This window comes from Salvelinus namaycush, chromosome 9, assembly GCF_016432855.1.
Source record: "Salvelinus namaycush isolate Seneca chromosome 9, SaNama_1.0, whole genome shotgun sequence".
NCBI lineage: Eukaryota > Metazoa > Chordata > Actinopteri > Salmoniformes > Salmonidae > Salvelinus > Salvelinus namaycush.
This window is the reverse complement of record NC_052315.1, coordinates 18,489,779-18,502,262: the sequence shown is the minus strand read 5'-3', so window position 1 is coordinate 18,502,262 and position 12,484 is coordinate 18,489,779. Positions and strand designations below refer to the sequence as shown.

The 12,484-nt window shown below is 45.1% G+C and overlaps 1 pseudogene; it reads right to left on the bottom strand.

Annotated features, from left to right (window-relative positions):
* The window catches only part of LOC120053180, a 72,383-nt pseudogene extending 60,867 nt beyond the window's left edge, over positions 1-11,516 (bottom strand).
* Positions 11,517-12,484: the final 968 nt, after the last annotated feature.

Sequence of the window (12,484 nt, the reverse complement as noted above, 5' to 3'; positions counted from 1 at the left end):
TACTCTTGGAACTTTGGAGTGGTGTTCATGCAGTGAAGGACAGCAAGGGCAGTCAGAGAAAACAAGAAAATCTCTCCATCTGCAGATGAAACATACGAAGGGTCCCTGGAGAATCAATAGCACTGACCACTGTAAAGAAAAACAAAAGTGGAATACAACTGCCATTTGAATCAATGATCTACTATATGATCTAATAACTACCTGTCTTAAGAAAAAAAACATTCATAATTTAACTATTTGCCAAAAACATATCCAGGCAATACCTTTAAAAGTCCTCACAAAATAGACAGAATCTCAATACAAAATTTGAAAGAATATGTACCCCACTGAAAAAGACAGCAAATCTTACTGTCTGGCCACTCATTTGGGCCATGGATTAATGAAATTATGGCTACATCGGGCAAACACAGTATATTTACAAGGACATAATGAACTAGAGACAAATGAGACTTTGGGGTAAATTACGCAATCCGGGTTCATCAGGGATTTACATAGGTCGCATAAGATGGGGTCATTTACGAAGTGCTTCTCAAGTCACATTCGTGTGTTAAGCAATGTGTAGGCCAATATGGTTTATACAACGTAGGCTACATTATTGCACATACAGGATAGGCCTACTCTCTATTTAGTTTGACCTAATTTCAGATTGAACACATTATATACCTAGGCTATAAATTATGTGTGGTTTGTATGTTGTATGTCTTAAAGAAATGATTAACTGTGCCAATCATCAAACAGGCCTAATGGGCATTACATGTACTTGCACATTTCTTCCAGCAGAGAGTGCCAAATTCAAATTTACAGTATGCAAACACCAAACTGTAATTTTCAGCGTAGTTTATAGGCTGTGCTACAATAATGCAAAATAGGTCATGTGTGGGGACAACACATGATCTATTTTATTACAAACTATTCAAATATGGCAGGAAAAGTAGTTACCTTGCTTATATTTGGTTTGTCTCATTGCACTCAATAGGTGGCTTTAATATTTAATGAATGGGAAGTCACTCAATGCGCACAGAGAAAGGGTATTGGTGTAATAAGGAAATCACAGCAGAAATTGAACTTTGGCAGCTGTGAACAAGAACAGGCAAATAATCGCATACCGTAATATTATAAACCATTGGGATTGAGGTCTCTGTATACATACAGTTGAAGTTGGAAGTTTACATACACTTAGGTTGGAGTCATTAAAACTCGTTTTTCAACCACTCCACAAATTTCTTGTTAACAAACTGTAGATTTGGCAAGTCGGTTAGGACATCTACTTTGTGCATGACACAAGTAATTTATCCAACAATTGTTTACAGACAGATTATTTCACTTATAATTCACTGTATCACAATTCCAGTGGGTCAGAAGTTTACATACACTAAGTTGACTGTGCCTTTAAACAGCTTGAAAAATTCCAGAAAATGATGTCATGGCATTTGAAGTTTCTGATGGGCTAATTGACATAATTTGAGTCAATTGGAGGTGTACCTGTGGATGTATTTCAAGGCCTACCTTCAAACTCAGTGCCTCTTTGCTTGACATCATGGGAAAATCAAAAGAAATTAGCTAAGTCCTCAGAAGAAAAATTGTAAATCCCCACAAGTCTGGTTCATCCTTGGGAGCAATTTCCAAACGCCTGAAGGTACCACGTTCATCTGTACAAAAAATAGTATGCAAGTTTAAACACCATGGGACCACGCAGCCGTCATACCGCTCAGGAAGGAGACGCGTTCTGTCTCCTAGAGATGAACGTACTTTGGTGCGAAAAGTGCAAATCAATCCCAGAACAACAGCAAAGGACCTTGTGAAGATGCTGGAGGAAACAGGTACAAAAGTATCTATATCCACAGTAAAACGAGTCCTATATCGACATAACCTGAAAGGAAGGAAGAAGCCACTGCTCCAAAACCGCCATAAAAAAGCCAGAGTACGGTTTGCAACTGCACATGGGGACAAAGATCGTACTTTTTGGAGAAATGTCCTCTGGTCTGATGAAACAAAAGTAGAACTGTTTGGCTATAATGGCCATCGTTATGTTTGGAGGAAAAAGGGGGAGGCTTGCAAGCCGAAGAACACCATCCCAACCGTGAAGCACGGGGGTGGCAACATCATGTTGTGGGGGTGCTTTGCTGCAGGAGGGACTGGTGCACTTCACAACATAGATGGCATCATGAGGAAGGACAATTATGTGAATATATTGAAGCAACATCTCAAGACATCAGTCAGGAAGTTAAAGCCTGGTCGCAAATGAGTCTTCCAAATGAACAATGACCCCAAGCATACTTCCAAAGTTGTGGCAAAATGGCTTAAGGACAACAAGGTCAAGGTATTGGAGTGGCCATCACAAAGCCCTGACCTCAATCCTATAGAAAAATGTGTGAGCAGAACTGAAAAAGTGTGTGCGAGCAAGGAGGCCTACAAACCTGACCCAGTTACACCAGCTCTGTCAGGAGGAACGGGACAAAATTCACCCAACTTATTGTGGGAACCTTGTGGAAGGCTACCCGAAACGTTTGACCCAAGTTAAACAATTTAAAGGCAATGCTACCAAATACTAATTGAGTGTATGTAAACTTCTGACCCACTGGGAATGTGATGAAAGAAATAAAAGCTGAAAGAAATAATTCTCTCTACTATTATTCTGACATTTCACATTCTTAAAATAAAGTGGTGATCCTAACTGACCTAAAAAAGGCAATTTTTGCTTGGATTAAATGTCAGGAATTGTGAAAAACTGAGTTTAAATGTATTTGGCTAAGGTGTATGTAAACTTCCGACTTCAAGTGTACATGAGGGAAATGAGGAGAGATCATAACCATCAAATTTGGATTGTGATCTTTAGGAAATGTCATTGGATCTTGAAAATGGAGATATGCATTGTTGATCTCTAAAAACACTATTACACAACACAATACCCAGAAGTGAGCCAGAAATAATTTGAGCTACAAAATGTCCATCCCTGTTCCATCCTGTTTGTTATCAGTGTTGGATAATATTTCATTTGGTTTGTAAAGGACTTACTGGCATCTGTTTTTATGTGCAACCATAACTTTATACTCCAATCCAGGCCCACAAAAGTAAGAGGTGATACACCTCTGTCTAGACAAAGCAATGTGCCACCTTGTCTGTCCCTTGTCAATTTGTCTCAATTAACCTCACCCTGTAATTCATTCTACCCCTTTGTTGGGAAAATGGGTACTTTTGTACAAGGAAGGCTGTGTTTACTGGAAACAATTGGACCTCTTCCAGTTGCATCATTCAATAACTCAGCAGCCAAAATGACAGAAACCAGGAAATGATACACACACAGCTCCTCTGTTCATCGAAATATGCTTCTTAGTTTACCTTAATGGGAATATAAATGTATTAATATTATGGGCTAATTATGGTTTCCATGTCTGTATCGATGCTGAATTAACATTTCATTTTGTTCAATGTACAGTATAGGCCTATGAGGCTACTTTGTACAAGATTATTATTATGTGGTACAGAGATTACTTTTTTGTGTGGCTCTCTGTTATTGCTTTAAGGAAGCTGAATCAGGTGTAATGGTTTAACACTTTTTTTTTGTTTATAGTAAATATTTTCTTAAAGCTGCATTGTTGGTTAATTAAGAACTTGTAAGTAAGCATTTCACGGTAAGGCGCATGCGACACATACAATTTGATTTGATGTGTCTGTAGCCTATTTTGAAACCAAAGGAGAGGATGTGAGAGCCATGTCTGACAACACCCAAGCCTTGGTCCCAGCCTAGTCAAACAAGTGACCACTGGCCATGTACCAAAGGACAAGCTGATCTGGCCATACTGGGGTCCAGCCATTATGAAAACTTCTGAGACGAATACTTTCCCATTTACTATAAATCATTTGAAAATCAAATCCAATGATGTAGGCCAAGCTATAGCAAAAGTGAACTTAGTAAAAAATTATTGAAGTTTAAAAACAGCCGGCATTGAAAGTACTATTGTTGATGATGGTATTTGTTTTACTCATGTAGCTATAGTCCTATTCAAAATAGCTGAGAATGTTACGAAGGTGGGCGATAGACTGTGGTTTCAGTTGGCTAAATTGTATTAAATGCAATTGTTGGCAATGCTTATTGCTGTACATTCTGTACTCACGTATCTATTTGTTTTGTTTTCAATCGTCAGTTACTTCCGCAGGCAAGGAATACTGTTTGCGATCCACGAGCTTCAAGCCACTATTGCCGCGTTCAAAACAACTGGGAACTCGGAACTCAGAAATCTCTAACTTCCGACTTCAGTGCGTTCAAGAAGACTGGGAACTCAGGGGGAAAAAATGCTCCAACTGGAGAACGTTCTATTCAATTCAATTCAATGGCTTTATTGGCATGGGAAACATATGTTAACATTGCCAAAGCAAGTGAAGTAGATAATATACAAAAGTGAAATTAACAATAAAAATGAACAGTTAACATTACACTCACAGAAGTTCCAAAAGAATAAAGACATTACAAATGTCATATTATGTATATATACAGTGTTGTAACAATGTGCAAATTGTTAAAGTACAAAAGGGAAAATAAATAAACATAAATATGGGTTGTATTTACAATGGTGTTTGTTCTTCGCTGGTTGCCCTTTTCTTGTGGCAACAGGTCACAAATCTTGCTGCTGTGATGGCACACTGTGGTATTTCACCCAGTAGATATGGGAGTTTATCAAAATCGGGTTTGTTTTCGAATTCTTTGTGGATCTGTGTAATCTGGGGGAAATATGTGTCTCTAATATGGTCATACATTTGGCAGGAGGTTAGGAAGTCCACCTCATTTTGTGGGCAGTGTGCACATAGCCTGTCTTCTCTTGAGATCCATGTCTGCCTACTGCAGCCTTGCTCAATAGCAAGGCTATGCTCACAGAGTCTGTACATAGTCAAAGCTTTCCTTAAGTTTGTGTCAGTCACAGTGGTCAGGTATTCTGCCAATATGTAGTCTCTGTTTAGGGCCAAATATAATTCTAGTTTGCTCAGTTGTTTTGTTAATTAAGCATGCCTCTCCTTAATGTCAATATGCCTTGTCCATTGCTGTTCTGGTTAGTGTTCATTGGCTTATTTCACTGTAGAGCCTCTAGCCCTGCTCATTATACCTTATCCAACCTTTCAGTTCCACCACCCACACATGCGATGACATCACCTGGTTTCAATGATGTTTCTAGAGACAATATCTCTCTCATCACTCAATGCCTAGGTTTACCTCTGTCACGTTCCTGACCTGTTTTCTGTTGTTTTGTATGTGTTTAGTTGGTCAGGGCGTGAGTTGGGGTGGGTATTCTATGTTGTGTGTCTAGTTCGTCTGTTTCTATGTTCAGCCTGATATGGTTCTCAATCAGAGACAGCTGTCAATCGTTGTCCCTGATTGAGAATCATATATAGGTGGCTTGTTTTGTGTTGGGGATTGTGGGTGGTTGTTTCCTGTCTCTGTGTTTGTGTTCTGCACCAGCTAGGACTGTGACGGTATGTGTTTTTGTTATTTTGTATAGTGTATTGTTTTGTGGTGATTAAATTCATTATGGAAAATTACCACGCTGCGTATTGGTCCTCTGATCCTTCTCGCCTCTCCTCGTCTGAGGAGGAGGACGACTTAGACTGCCGTTACAGAACCACCCACCAAACAAGGATCAAGCAGCGTGGCAACGGGCAGCAGCGACAGCAGCAGCGGTACCAGGAGGAATGGTCATGGGAGCAAATATTTAACGGAGAAGGACCCTGGGCTAAGGTTGGAGAATATCGCCGCTCTCAGGAAGAGATGGAGGCAGCTAAAGCCCAGGAGCGGTGGTCTGAGGAGGCAGCACGGAAGCGGGGCTGGAAGCCCGTGAAGAAACCCCAAACATTTCTTGGGGGGGGGGCTAAAGGGTAGTGTGGCGAGGGCAGGTAGGAAACCTGCGCCCACTTCCCATGCTTACCGTGGAGAGCAGGAGTACGGGCAGACACCGTGTTATGCGGAAGAGCGCACGGTGTCTCCTGTACGGGTGCATAGCCCGGTGCGGGTTATTCCACCTCCCCGCACTGGGCGGGCTAGAGTGAGCATTGAGCCAAGTGCCATGAAGCCGGCTCTACATATCTGGCCTCCAGTACGTCTCCTCGGGCCGGTGTACATGGCACCAGCCTTACGCATGGTGTCCCCGGTTCGCCAACACAGCCCAGTGCGGGTTATTCCACCTCCCCGCACTGGACGGGCTACGGGGAGCATGCAACCAGGTAAGGTTGGGCAGGCTCAGTGCTCAAGGGAGCCAGTACGCCTGCACGGTCCGGTATATCCGGCGCTACCTTCCCGCCCCAGCCCAGTACCACCAGTGCCTACACCACGCACCAGGCTTCCAGTGCGTCTCCAGAGCCCTGTTCCTCCTCCACGCACTCTCCCTGTGGTGCGTGTCTCCAGCCCAGTACCACCAGTTCCGGCACCACGCACCAAGCCTCCTGTGCGTCTCCAGAGCCCTGTACGCACTGTTCCTTCTCCCCGCACTCGCCCTGAGGTGCGTGCCTTCAGCCCGGTACCTCCAGTTCCGGTACCACGCACCAGGCCTATAGTGCGCATCGAGAGTCCAGTGTGCCCTGTTCCTGCTCCCTGCACTAGCCTTGAGGTGCGTGTCTCCAGTCCGGTACCACCAGTTCCGGCACCACGCACCAGGCCTACTGTGCGCCTCAGCAGGTCAGAGTCGGCCGTCTGCCCAACGCCGCCTGTACTGCTCGTCTGCTCAGCGCCGTCTGAGCTGCCTGCACTGCTCATCTGTCCAGCGCCGTCTGAGCTGCCTGCACTGCTCGTCTGCCCAGCACCGTCTGAGCTGCCTGTCTGCCCAGCGCCGTCTGAGCCATCCGTCTGCCCAGCGCCGTCTGAGCCGTCCGTCTGCCCAGCGCCGTCTGAGCCGTCCGTCTGCCCAGCGCCGTCTGAGCCGTCCGTCTGCCCAGCGCCGTCTGAGCCGTCCGTCTGCCCAGCGCCGTCTGAGCCGTCCGTCTGCCCAGCGCCGTCTGAGCCGTCCGTTTGCCCAGCGCCGTCTGAGCCGTCCGTCTGCCCAGCGCCGTCTGAGCCGTCCGTCTGCCACGAGCCTTCAGAGCCGCCCGTCTGTCCCGAGTCATTAGAGCCGTCCGTCAGTCAGGAGCCGCTAGAGCCGTCCGTCAGTCAGGAGCCGCCAGAGCCGCCAGCCAGTCAGGAGACGCCAGAGCCGCCAGCCAGTCAGGAGACGCCAGAGCCGCCAGCCAGTCAGGAGACGCCAGAGCCGCCAGCCAGTCAGGAGCCGCCAGAGCCGCCAGCCAGTCAGGAGCCGCCAGAGCCGCCAGCCAGTCAGGAGCCGCCAGAGCCGCCAGCCAGTCAGGAGCCGCCAGAGCCGCCAGCCAGTCAGGAGCCGCCAGAGCCGCCAGCCAGTCAGGAGCCGCCAGAGCCGCCAGCCAGTCAGGAGCCGCCAGAGCCGCCAGCCAGTCAGGAGCCGCCAGAGCCGCCAGCCAGTCAGGAGCCGCCAGAGCCGCCAGCCAGTCAGGAGCTGCCCTCCAGTCAGGAGCTGCCCTCCAGTCAGGAGCTGCCCTCCAGTCATGAGCTGCCCTCCAGTCATGAGCTGCCCTCCAGTCATGAGCTGCCACCCAGTCATGAGCTGCCACCCAGTCATGAGCTGCCACCCAGTCATGAGCTGCCACCCAGTCATGAGCTGCCACCCAGTCATGAGCTGCCACCCAGTCATGAGCTGCCACCCAGTCATGAGCGGCCACCCAGTCCGGAGCGATTTCTCTGTCCTGAGCTACCTCTCTGTCCTGAGCTACCTCTCTGTCCTGAGCTACCTCTCTGTCCTGAGCTACCTCTCTGTCCTGAGCTACCTCTCTGTCCTGAGCTACCTCTCTGCCCTGAGCTACCTCTCGGTCCTGAGTTGTCTCCTCTATTTAGGAGGGGCCTTGGTGAAGGTTCCTGGACCATGGTCGGGGGCGAGGGTCGCCACTCAAAGGACGCTAAGGAGGGGGACAAAGACAGTGGTGGAGTGGTGTCCTCGTCCACCGCCGGAGCCGCCACCGCGGACAGATGCCCACCCAGACCCTCCCCTTGAGTTTTAGGGGTGCGCCCGGAGTTCGCACCTTGAGGGGGGAGTTCTGTCACGTTCCTGACCTGTTTTCTGTTGTTTTGTATGTGTTTAGTTGGTCAGGGCGTGAGTTGGGGTGGGTATTCTATGTTGTGTGTCTAGTTCGTCTGTTTCTATGTTCAGCCTGATATGGTTCTCAATCAGAGACAGCTGTCAATCGTTGTCCCTGATTGAGAATCATATATAGGTGGCTTGTTTTGTGTTGGGGATTGTGGGTGGTTGTTTCCTGTCTCTGTGTTTGTGTTCTGCACCAGCTAGGACTGTGACGGTATGTGTTTTTGTTATTTTGTATAGTGTATTGTTTTGTGGTGATTAAATTCATTATGGAAAATTACCACGCTGCGTATTGGTCCTCTGATCCTTCTCGCCTCTCCTCGTCTGAGGAGGAGGACGACTTAGACTGCCGTTACAACCTCCACTGTATTCACATCCTACCATACCTTTGTCTGTACATTATACCTTGAAGCTGTTTTATGTTCCCAGAAACCTGCTCCTTTTACTCTTTACGCACCTGCCCGCCCGTCCAGCATCACTACTCTGGACGGTTCTGACTTAGAATATGTGGACAACTACAAATACCTAGGTGTCTGGTTAGACTGTAAACTCTCCTTCCAGACTCACATCAAACATCTCCAATCCAAAATTAAATCTATAATTGGCTTCCTATTTCGCAACAAAGCCTCCTTCACTCATGCTGCCAAACATACCCTCGTAAACTGACCATCCTACCGATCCTCGACTTCGGCGATGTCATTTACAAAATAGCCTCCAATACCCTACTCAATAAATTGGATGCAGTCTATCACAGTGCCATCCGTTTTGTCACCAAAGCCCCATATACTACCCACCACTGCGACCTGTACGCTCTCGTTGGCTGGCCCTCGCTTCATACTCGTCGCCAAACCCACTGGCTCCAGGTCATCTACAAGACCCTGCTAGGTAAAGTCCCTCCTTATCTCAGCTCGCTGGTCACCATAGCAGCACCCACCTGTAGCACGTACTCCAGCAGGTATATCTCTCTGGTCACCCCCAAAGCCAATTCCTCCTTTGGCCGCCTCTCCTTCCAGTTCTCTGCTGCTAATGACTGGAACGAACTACAAAAATCTCTGAAACTGGAAACACTTATCTCCCTCACTAGCTTTAAGCACCAGCTGTCAGAGCAGCTCACAGATTACTGCACCTGTACATAGCCCATCTACAATTTAGCCCAAACAACTACCCCTTCCCCTACTGTATTTATTTATTTTGCTCCTTTGCACCCCATTATTTCTATTTCTACTTTGCACATTCTTCCACTGCAAATCTACCATTCCAGTGTTTTACTTGCTATATTGTATTTACCTCGCCACCATGGCCTATTTTTACCTTTACCTCCCTTATCTCACCTCAGTTGCTCACATTGTATATAGATTTATTTTTCTACTGTATTATTGACTGTATGTTTGTTTTACTCCATGTGTAACTCTGTGTCGTTGTATGTGTGGAACTGCTTTGCTTTATCTTGGCCAGGTCGCAATTGTAAATGAGAACTTGTTCTCAACTTGCCTACCTGGTTAAATAAAGGTGGGGAAAAAAAATCTTTCCAATGTGTCAAGTAAATATATTTTTGTTTTCTCGTGATTTAGTTGGGTCTAATTGTGTTCATCCAAATCGGGAGCTCGGACCTCTGTCTTAGAGCTCCGACTTTCCGATCTGAAGATCGCTGACGTCATTATTTGACCTCGTATTTTCCCAGTTCCCAGTTGTCTTGAATGCACCATTAAATAGCGACATCACTGATGCTGCGTTCCTATACTAGTCGGAACTAGGAATCTCGGAAATATACGACTTGCTAACTGGTTTTAGTTATACACGTGCCGCAGTCAACCAATTAGCAATCGGAAAGTTTCCGAGTTTCCTAGTTCCGACTAGCAATTGAACGCTGCAGGATTATCCCACTGTGTGACATACCGAGTGACGACAGCAGAGGAAATATCTGCTTGCAAGATGGCGGCGTCTATCAGGAAGTGAAGAAAACAACTGAAAATAATAAGTTGGAGCAAATTCCTTGTTTTGGGCCATTTAAAGCAATAATTCGATTGAAAACATAACTGCGAACGGATCTTGTATTCAGAATAAGAAACACATTCGTGGTAAGTTTAATTTCAGCTTTTCATAAAGCTAAAACACGGCGCGAACGACACTTCGTCAGCTAACCTTAGCTATCAATCCCCTGCTCGATCGACTCAAGACTTCTCAAGCAGCTTGAGCAACATAGTTAGCTTGGTAGCCAGGCAAGCTAATAGTCGTCGCACTTCGATAGCACCTATTTGTTTAGCTAGCTAACGTTGGTGAATGTGTAGCTAAGTGGTATTTATCGTTATTTTGAAGTTAATGCTACTGAAAGATTGTTGTCAAATGTCTGTTTTTGTTTTGTAGTTTTCTATCTTCGTTTAGCTATCGTTATGTCTAGCCAGCCGCTAATGCTAGTTAGCTATGCTCAGAGAGCACCTTGGCTTGGCTAGTGGTAGCTAGCTAGCTATCTCTGCCTTTGTATCAAAGATTTCCCCAAAATATTTTTGTACTTCTTAGTTAGCTAGCCTAGCTAGTTCCCGGCATGTAAGTACATGATTTGTCATCAAAGCAATTTTATTTATCGGACTTGCATTTAAAGTTAACCTTAACTATGTTTGCTAGATATCTGGAAAGTATTTGAAATAACCATAGTAGCTAACGTTAGATAGCGAACGTTAAGGCTTGTGTTTACACGAAGTCTATGGTATTGTTGGCTATTACGCTAACCATAAATGTAAAGCCTTTACTTTACTAAAGAACCGCGTTAGGTTTTTTTATTAACAGTGGATAGCTAGGTATTACGTATTTGAGTGATCATCGGTTGAACCTTTAGTTATGTAGTTAACAGAATACACAACAGGTTTTCCACATTGAAAGTATACCTTTTTTTCATAGTGATATTGATAGCCCTCACATCCCCGCATTCTTTCCTAATCCTTTCTGAATCAGTGGACAGTGTGACCAGCTTTTCTTTTAATGTAAACTTTGGAACTCTAATTCACATTACATGTCTCTTTTCATAGCTAGTACTTTTTTTAGGATGGATACAAAGTAGACAACCATATCCCAATAGAATATAGATGGATAAGGCTCAGATGGAAAAAATACATTTTAGAATTTAATTAAATTTGTTACATGCAAACCGACACAGAATTAGAGAGTTGTGAGGTGCATGATAAGTCACTGACAGTCAAAGGCAAGGCAGCACATCTCTTGTTTGGCTGAAAGACCTTTCTATGTGAATGTCGCATGTTTAGGGCCATAGGCACTGGCAGGCTACGGACTCTAGTCACAATGCAGTTCCAGACCTGTCTGCAGGGGTTTTTCTGGCTCAAAAGGGGGCTTAGGTAATGGGTGTGGTCGGAGCAGCTGAATTTTAGAGGCCCCCATCTTGGCAACATATTGAACATTTGTGGAGCTGAAAGAAAATGTTGCCGTTTTACAGCATATTTCCTGCAATTCTATGCATTTTGCTTTGGCTAATGCTGGGGTTCTTTTGCTGTAACATAGTAACAAAATCTGCTAAATTCATTGTTTTGGGGATTTTCAATTCTCCCTGACTAGCTTTTATTTGTGATTGTTAGTTCTCAACGATCATATTATTAAAAAATATATAGATCTCATTATCATCTACATACTCTCTATCTGGTTTTAGTCGTTTAAGTTTATACTGAAAGCATTTTTCCATCCCTAATTTTGATTTAAAAAATGTACACTGTTTGGACTTCACAAGTACAGACCAGGGAAAAATCCCTGGTCTGTACTTGTGAAGAAGGGAAATGTTGACGCACGCATTGTGCTGAAGCTTTATGTGTGTTATGAGAGGGGAGTGGCGAAGAGCAGGAGGCGATGCATGTGTCATTGTAGCTTGCCTGGATTGTAGATCACTGACAGCTGTGAGGAGGCATTGACCCCTTAAGCTTTAGTCCTGCTTGTCTGAGTATGTGTGCAACTGCAGTGTAACTTTATAGGCCTAGCTGTAGAAATGTTAGCTCTTGTCTGCCTGGCATGATACCACAAGTGTTTTTTATGGCTGGCAGTTGAGATTCTCTTGATTCCTTGTAGGCACAAGTAAGGATAATTGCTCATGAAGAAATCAAATGACCGTTCTCTTACAAATCTGTAGTCACTTCACAATTTCTTCCCAGCAGAGTACAATTGCCAGAGTCCCTTCGATGCCTGCAGGCTAGTCAGGGAAAATGCTACAGTTGGCACAGTTTGCCATGGTAGTTTTTCCATGGTCATTTCCCCTAGTGAGGGATGCTATTTGCTGATTGCAAGTTGAAAATGCTGTGTTACCGAGCTTCCTGTTTATCCACCATGGCTGAGGGGAGCGAGATAGAAAAGGGTTAGAAATT